At 36.7% G+C, this 9,614-nt stretch overlaps 1 non-coding gene across 1 annotated transcript; it reads left to right on the top strand.

Annotated features, from left to right (window-relative positions):
* Positions 1-2,045: 2,045 nt before the first annotated feature.
* Positions 2,046-2,118, top strand: TRNAK-CUU (transfer RNA lysine (anticodon CUU)). The gene has a single exon. It is a non-coding gene; the product is annotated as a tRNA-Lys (tRNA).
* The last annotated feature ends 7,496 nt before the right edge of the window (positions 2,119-9,614 follow it).

Raw genomic sequence — 9,614 nt, 5'->3', positions numbered from 1 at the left:
TCTCTCATCCATCTAATATCCTAAAGACCATATATCGGGTATGGTACTGTCAGGCCCATACGGTTTCTCTTCGAGTCTCGCTCTAATCGAATTCTCCCGGAGAACTCTCTCTATCAATCTGAATGACCTTAGCCAAGGATTTATCTGAGCAAAAATATATAGGATATTTCTCTCATGATACCGAGAGTGGATGATCCTCTATCGACACTTAATAGCCCTCGTAAAATTGGTCGCCATGCCCGATTACCGATTGTGATAGATTTGAAACTTTCAAACCTATAAGTTTGGTATTAAAGAGTGGAGTACTCATACAAGACATCTTTGGTGTCATAAGTCTAACGACCAGGTACATCATTAGGACAACGAAATCGTTGTCTGATAATGAGGTATCATTAATCATCCAACATTTTGTGAGCGGATCAATTAGTGAACTCATTCTCTAATGAGAACTTATACTATAACATTAGTGTCTCCACACTAGCAGTTATGAAACCAACTAGCTCCATCATATAGATGGGTAGATGGGTATACAGTACACCAGTATGTTCGGTTATCTCGATGTCCATCTCGCGTAAGATATGACCAAGATTATATATGGTTTGTGTTTAGAGGTGAATCAATCTCATTATCATAATCTCATCATGATCCGATTCCCATTGTATAAATCCATAGACATCATAATATATTTATGCAAAAAGCAATATAAAGTAAGAAAATATCATAATAATAGTAAGCAAAAAGAGTGTATGTCATGTCACATGTGTCATCACTCACGTGATTGGCTTGTAGGGTACCTGTGACTAGTAATCTCCCACTTGACCTAAAGCTAATCACTTATGTGCCTGATCCCCATCAGACCCCTGTGATGTTCAAAGACAATCTTAGACAACGACTTTGTTAATGGATCTATGATGTTATCTTCGGATGAAATTCTTTCCACTGTTACATCTCCTCGGGCCACGATCTCTCTAATAAGACCCAATTCCTTCATTTGAGTAATTGTCCCATAGTTGTCGTAATATAAGGGAATTAGTTCCTCGCTGTCTTGCATGACTCTCAGATCTATTATGAATTTCTTTATCCATACTCCCTCCTGTTTTACTTTTGTCATAGCAATATACTCCGCGTCTATGGTCGAGTCAGCAACAGTATCTTACTTGGAACTCTTCTGACATAGTGCTCCTCTATTCAAGATGAATACATTCATGTTCATAAAAGTTTTGCATTTTAAAGTTTATCATCTCATTCATGTTCATAAAGGTTGATAATCTTCCTAAGAAAATATTAGTCAGCGATGGCATTTTTTTTTTTTACCTCAGGAAAATGCATGTAATGGAGTCTTGACATAAAGCATGCATGGCATCCACAAGTTTTATTGCTTTATGAATTTGGATTATCAATTCAATCTCAAATAAGATTATATAATATTGGTCCGTGTCATAATAACTGAATATTTTCAAGCTTGTTGCTTGCACAATTCTATTGTTGTGAGTAGCTTCTCTAGCAGGGTCCAAGATGGCTATGTAACACTGCATCACTTCGATCCTAACTATTTCAATATATAGATGTGAAGATAAGGTCCTATTTTGTGGTCCTTTCCCTATTTCAGTTATGAATGGGATCACGGATGTTATTGTTGTTGCATGGATCGGTATGTTCTATCTTGTAGTTGTTGTGTGGTACAGCTATTTTGAGAGAGAAAGAGAGAGATTCTTGACTCGGTGGCATATGTTGGAGAACTTTGAAGAATTGGGAGTTTTGTTGCTCTGGTACTGATGATCTTGGAAGCTTTGATGGGCCTCCACATTTGCTTTGCCCAGTTACAAGATGGTTCTTGGAATAGCTAGCAATGGCCTTTTGTTCACAGTTATCTAGCAAATCAATATTTCTGATATTGAGTTTGTATCAAATTGGCGTTGTTGTTATCTGCAGTTGCTTTCATTATCAGAATTTTAGTGTGAGCAATGGAAATTTGGAATGGTAAACTATATTATATATTCATATATATATATATATATATTAATGCATTGAATAATGATACCGAAGCCCGTCTAGCTCAGTCGGTAGAGCGCAAGGCTCTTAACCTTGTGGTCGTGGGTTCGAGCCCCACGGTGGGCGCATTTCGTTTTAGGGCCATTCGCTTCACATGCTTACGGTTTTTTCTTTGCTCACTCTACGCTTGCTTGGCTGTTTTTTAGCCGTCTCAATCTTTCTCTTTCATTCTAATTCTTGATGAGTAGAGGTTTCTAGCTTGGTTTTTCTCTGACTGAAGTATTTGAAGATAATGTACAAATCATTTTCTTATATGATTTGGAGATTTTTTCATCTTATTTGATTCGTTCGTAGTCGGTCTCATTAGATTTTGTTGATCACTGCTGTTTTTGATGAGATGCAAGCGAGCGTTACGATTGTTTTACATTGTGACCTCAATTCCTTTTCAAAGTAGAGGTTGACACTTGAGTCATAATTCAGTTCAGGACGATGATTGTGAGAATTGGCCCTTCTTGGAATGGAGTAGAATGATAACATCATCAATTGCACCACTCATTTTTAGTGCATCATTGTCATTATTTTTATTGTCTTTTTTTATCTTCTCTCCTGAATTAAATTAAATTTTCTTGCCATGATACTCTAAATCATGAATAAAATCACCAATGACCTTGGAAGGATGAATTGGTGAATTTCTATATGGCCTTGGAAAACTTGCATGTCATATAGATGAATTGCTAAATCACCGATAAAATCTCCTCATGTTAGTGGAAGGATTAATTGCTATATGACCTTGGAAAACTGGATTTGATTTGATTTGATGTTTGATGTAATAGTAAGTAGGTCATATTGTAATCTATTTTATTGCTCGCACATAGATCTATTTTGAAATCTAATTATTAAATTTCATCTTTTGAGTATAACTGAGGTTTATATTTGATGGTGTCATGAGTACCATCGATTGATAAGTCGATAAGATTGATCCATTGCCAAAGATGTAAGCTCATCCATGTGCTTCTTCCTAACTAATGTAGGAGATTTGGTGAAGTTAGACCGCATAGGTTGTCTAGTCAAAAACTGTTCTATTGGTGAGGACCCGATTTGGGATGGTCGGATAGGCAATCTGGCATCTTTTTGGTTGTAAGGTTCCTCCCTGTGGCTGAGTTGTCCGAGTATCCTCGAGTGACCGATGTTTGAGGACCCCTACTGAGCCCTAGAGCCACTACCCGTGGTAGTAAAGGTGGTCCGTCTCTTGGGCTGAGATCGCCCATGGGGGCGAGGGCCTCCTAGGAGCTATTGTAGAGAAATCTAGGGGCGATATCTTATTCACAACGGAAGAACAAAAAGAAAAATATCATATTTTCATAAAAAAAAAGTTTTATTATCGTGCGAAGATTAATGTGCAAAATCTTATGAAACTGAAAACCATGTATGAGATAGTTGTGTTATCAATTTTTGTCAAATCTTAGTTAAGATCGTGAGTACTAAGACGGAGGTAAATTAGTGTTATCTAAAACTTTTATTTAGTTGGTAGAGCGCAATGCTCTTAACCTTGTGGTCATGGGTTTGAGCCCAGCGTTTTTAATTGAATAAAAATATCTCAAAAATATCAAATGGTAAACTAATAATCTTATTATAAAAAAAAGGTGACTTTTATCTAATTTTTTTGTATGAATCACGCAATCCTATGATTTCATGGTCGAATAAGGTTATTAAATAAATCATAATCTCAATTAAAAAATCAAAAAGAGATATAATTTAATATATGTTCCAAAGTTATAAATATAAATAAACAAGAGTTCTCATTAGAGAATTTAAATCGAGAATTGAATACAAAAAAGAATCTATTATATTTTTTAAATGATTTATTTTCTAAGATTTATATGATGCCACCACGAACTAAGATACTCTAACATTACTTCCTTAGGGTAGTGTGTCTACCGAGCCCCACGATTGGTATTTTTAATTTAATAAAAAATATCTCAAAAAAATATAATGATAAACTAATAATCTTATTATCGAGAAAAATGTGGCTATTATCTAATTTTTTTGTATGAATCATGCAATCCTATGATTTCATGGTCTAGTAAGGTTATTAAATAAATCATAATCTCAATTAAAAAATAAAAAAAAGATATAATTTAATATATTTTCTAAATTTATAAATAAATAAAAAAAGAGTTCTCATTAGAGAATTGGAATGGAGAATTAAATACATAAAAGGATCTATTATATCTTTTTTAATTAATTTATTTTCTAAGATTTATAGGATGCCATCACTTGAACTCGAACTAAGATACTCTAACACTACTTTCCTAAGGGTAATTTGATCATGGCAGCTTACTTGAAATAATAATAGTAGTGTGCATTACAGTTGTTGCCATATTCCTTTTTAAAGTGGAGTTTGACACTTGTGTCTAAATTCAGGTAAGGGAATATGAATACAAGAACTATCCCTTGGGATGGAGAGTTGAGAGGTAACGTGGTAATATTGTCAATTGTACTTCTCTCATTTTTACTAGTGAATGACCATCATTGTTCTTATTGTCTTTTTTATATTTTCTATTAATTAAATTGAATTTTCTTACCAGCTCTAAATCTGGAATAAAATCACAAATGATGAATCTCCTTCTCTTGTGTTAGTGGAATGATAAATTGCTATATGACCTTAGAAAACTCAATTTGATTTAATGTTTGAGGTGATAAATTGCTCCCTCCACGTCTATTGTAGCAATGAATACTCCTTTAGCAGTAACTTATGTTGGCCATTAGGAAATTCTAAAAAATCTCTTCCTCGAATTTGTCAATTAAAGGGTGTTTTGAAAAATCTTGACTATTAAAGAGTCTCAAAAGATGTCACGAAGTAGGTACCAAATTTGTCATTTAACAATATTGCAGGCAGCGAAGCGATGGCATGTGCGGCTTCTTCACAATGCACAAAAGGGAAATCCAACCAAATCCTCCTCTTATGTTTTTTTTTTTCAAAGAAAAATTAAACTTTACTTCGTGTAATGGAAAAAGTACATAACTATTTATTTGCATAATCATAAACCAAAAAATCAAGTTCTGAAAGCCAACCTTTAGTTCAAAAAATATATGATTTGAATCAATATGCTCCCTAGGTATGCCCTCTTGTATTATTGCCTGTATGGCTCCAAAAATTATAGAAACCTCACAATAGATGCTATTTCTATTAGCGACGTACCTACGACCAAAAAAACTACAATCCTCTTATAGATCGTGAGGTTAAATAAGCTTGCCATGTGGATAACTTGGCTATCTCCATCGTTGAAGCCTCCTTTTCTTTGCTACTCCCCAAATCTAACCTCTCCTCCTCCTCCCTCTTACAAAGCCATCACTAATTCCCTCCTATGGACCTCAGCTCCTCCTTATGCTTGTCATGCCTTTTCCTTAATTGTCCAATTGCCATTCTCATTCCGAACATCCCCTCTAGATGATTCTGAATGCAAAGCACCCATGTAGGCATAGGAGGATGCTCCGCCTTCCTTCGATGATCTCTCGTTAAGGGTGGTTCAAGCGTTCAAGGCAGTGGTCTGTTGGGCTGGCAGCCCATAGATTCAGCCCATAGTGGGCTTGGGTAGCTCACAGCCCACACCCCCTCTCAACCTAATCCTAATTAACATTAGGGGGGTGTGATGGTTGCGTTTTGGAGGCAGAAAAAAAGTATAAATAGGGCAGCAACGTGGGAGAAGAAAAAGCTATGGGATTCCAAAGAAAATGAGGAAAACAAAGCCGAAAATACAAAGAAAGAAAGGGAAGAAGACAAGGACAACGCAGAGAGGCTGTTCTCAATCATCTAGTAGTGTTCTATCTCAGGTTAGATCAAATCTACAGTAGACTCTTACTGTGATTACTTGGGGAGGTTTTAGATATTGTGGGCAGTGACGTGATCCTTGTATCCCAGTTATTCTCTTGAGATTATTGCTATGGTTTAGGGCAAGAGATTGAGATTTGTATATTCATTATTCTCATAGTGGATTATCTCTAGTTTGCCCCGTGGTTTTTACCCTTCACATTGGAGGGGTTTTCCACGTATATCTTGGTGTTCTATTTGATTGTGGTTCCATTTAATTCCGCTGCGTATTATTGTCTTCTAGTATTTGTTCATATACAAAGGTTATTCCTGTTTATATCCCCATCAACTGGTATCAGAGCAAAGGGTTTTGGTGATTTAAATTTTGTATTTGAACATGGAGGCCAGTAATGTTTCTCGCATGATTAGTTTAAATGGAAACAATTGGATGATATGGAAACCAAGAATAGAAATTCTCTTGTATTGCAAAGATTTGTATGGACCTTTGTAGGGGGATAGTGCAAAACCCATAACTATGACAGATGATGAGTGGAAGTGGTTAGATCGAAAAATAATTGGATTTATTCGACAATGGCTTGATGATAGTGTATTTCACCATGTTTCTACTGAAATTTCTGCATATTCTCTTTGGAAAAAGTTGGAAAGTCTCTATGAAAGAAAAACAGCTAGCAACAAAGCTTTTTTGATCAGAAAACTTATGAACCTAAAATATAGAGAGGGTGTTTCTATTGCTGAACATTTGAATGAAATGCAAAGTATTACTAACCAGTTATCCTCTATGAAAATGTCTCTTGATGATGAGTTGTAGGCATTGTTACTTCTTAGTTCATTACCAGAAAGTTGGGAGACACTGGTGGTTTCCCTCAGTAATTCTGCGCCAGATGGTGTTGTCACTATTAGTCAAGTAACAAGTAGTTTGTTGAATGAGGAGTTGAGAAGAAAGAGTTCTACAACATCTCAGAATGATTCACAGGCATTTATCTCAGAGAACAGAGGAAGGTCAAAGTCTAGAAGCAGTTTACGCATGGGTAGAAGCAAGTCAAGATCAAGAAAAGATATTATTTGCTATAATTGTGATGAGAAAGGAGATTACAAGAACCAATGTAAGCAACCTAAGAAGAGCAAGAAAAAGGGAAAAGAAGTGGAGTCTATAGAGTCAAAAGATAATATCACAACTATAATGCATGGTGGTGATTATTTGATTTTGTCTCATTCTGATGATATTTTTTCTTGTGAGTGTTAGGATCTTGAGTGGGTGATTGACACAGGTGCTTCTTCTCATGCTACACCATGGAGGGAGTTTTTTGCTACATATAGGTCTGGAAATTTTGGTGTTGTCAAGATGGGCAATTATGGCACAGCAGACATCATAGGCATAGGTGATATCCATTTAAAGACCAACCTAGGCTGCAAGTTGGTGCTTAAGGATGTAAGGCATGTGGTTGACTTGAGACTGAATTTAATTTCAATTGGAAGACTAGATGATGAAGACTATGAAAGCATATTTCACAAAGGGCAATGGAAGCTCAGTAAGGGTTCTCTTATTATAGCTAGTGGAAAGAAATGTCATACTTTGTACAGGTTGCAGGCTAAAGCTTATGGTGAGCAATTAAATGCTACAGAAAAAGACTTCAGTATGGAGTTGTGGCATAGGCGATTGGGACACATGAGCGAGAAGGGGCTGCAAGCTCTTTCAAAGAGAGAGGTATTACCAGACCTCAGAGGTATACATTTGAATCCTTGTATTGATTGTTTGGCAGGTAAACAACATAGAGTTTCATTTGCTAGTCCTGCTTTGTTTAGAAAAATGCATGCCTTAGACCATGTTTATACAGATGTATGTGGTCCTTTGAGGACAAAAACTCATGGTGGATCTGTTGATGTTCTTGGTATAAGTGGTGCACTTTATTTTGTCACTTTTATAAATAATTTTTCCAGGAAAGTTTGGGCCTATGCTTTGAAGACTAAAGATCAGGTGATTAATATCTTCAAAGAGTTTCATGCCAAGGTTGAAAGGGAGACAAAAAGGAAATTGAAATGCATAAGATCATATAATAGTGGTGAGTATACAGGATTGTTTAATGACTATTGCAGGTCACATGGGATCCAACATGAGATGACAGTTCCTGGTACACCTCAGAATAATACAATTGTAGAGAGGATGAACCGCACTATCATGGAAAAGATCAGATGTATGCTTTCATAGGCCAAGCTACCCAAAAGGCTTTGGGATGAGGCTTTGAGGATTACAGTTGATGTGATCAACTTATCACCATGTACATCCCTAGATGGTGATGTTGTAGAGCATGTATGGTCAGGTAAAGATGTTTCCTACAAGTATTTGAGAGTGTTTGGTGGTCGTGCATTTGCACATATTCCAGATAATGAGAGGTCCAAGCTAGATGATAAGACTAAAGAATGTATTTTTCTTGGTTACTCACATGATCATTTTGGTTACAACTTTGGAACCAGAAAAGCAGAAGGTGTTTAGAAGTAGAGATATAGTCTTATTTGAGAATCAAACGTTTGAAGATTTGAAGAAGGCACCAGCCAATACTTCTGCAGAAGGATTAACAGATTGTGAACCAGTTATTCCTCTAGTATATAAGGATGATGGGGGAGATGTGAAGGAAGATGGTGTAGAGCCTGACGTTGATCTACCTGTAGGACATGTTGAGCAAAAAGAAGTAGGAGAGCAAGTTCCCGTAGAACCTCAGTTGAGAAGATCTTTTAGACAACGTCAACCTTCCAAAAAATACTCTACATATGAGTATATGATGCTTACTGATGCAGGTGAACTAGAGAGTTACCAAGAAGCAGTTGAAAGTGAGCAAAAAGAGAAGTGGTTAGTTGCTATGCAGGAAGAGATGAATGCTCTTCAGAAGAACCACACTTATGATTTGGTGTTGCTACCAAATGGAATGAAGACCTTACCAAAAGAAAGGCAGGTGATATGCCGACAACTTGTTGGCATGACTTCACATTGAGGAGTCATGGGACAGCCTCCCTTATGGGCTGAAGGGGGAGGTTGTTGGGCTGGCAACCCACAGATTCAGCCCATAGTTGGCTTGGGCAGCCCACAGCCCACACCCCCTCTTAACCTAACCCTAATTAACATTAGGGGGGTGTGGTGGCTGCATTTTGGAGGCAGAAAAAAAGCATAAATAGGGCAGCAACGTGGGAGAAGAAAAAGCCATGGGATTCCAAAGAAATTGAGGAAAACAAGGTAGAAAAGGAAGAGAAAGAAAGGGAAGAAGACAAGGACAACGTAGAGAGGTTGTTCTCAATCATCTACCAGTGTTATATCTCAGGTTAGATCAAATCTACAGTAGACTCTTACTGTGATTACTTGGGGAGGTTTTAGATATTATGGGCAGTGACGTGATTCTTGTATCCCAGTTATTCTCTTGAGATTATTGCTAGGGTTTAGGGCAAGAGATTGAGATTTGTATATTCATTATTCTCATAGTGGATTATCTCTAGTTTGCCCCGTGGTTTTTACCCTTCACATTGGAGGGGTTTTCCACGTATATCTTGGTGTTCTATTTGATTGTGGTTCCATTTAATTCCGCTGCGTATGGTCTTCTAGTATTTGTTCATATACAAAGGTTATTCTTGTTTATATCCCCATCAACTGGTATCAGAGCAAAGGGTTTTGGTGATTTAAATTTTGTATTTGAACATGGAGGCCAGTAATGTTTCTCGCATGATTAGTTTAAATGGAAACAATTGGATGATATGGAAACAAAGAATAGAAGTTCTCTTGTATTGCAAAGATTTGTATGGACCT

This window comes from Musa acuminata, chromosome BXJ2-5 (assembly GCF_036884655.1).
Source record: "Musa acuminata AAA Group cultivar baxijiao chromosome BXJ2-5, Cavendish_Baxijiao_AAA, whole genome shotgun sequence".
Taxonomy (NCBI): Eukaryota; Viridiplantae; Streptophyta; class Magnoliopsida; order Zingiberales; family Musaceae; genus Musa; species Musa acuminata.
This window is presented reverse-complemented; position numbering and strand designations above follow the sequence as displayed.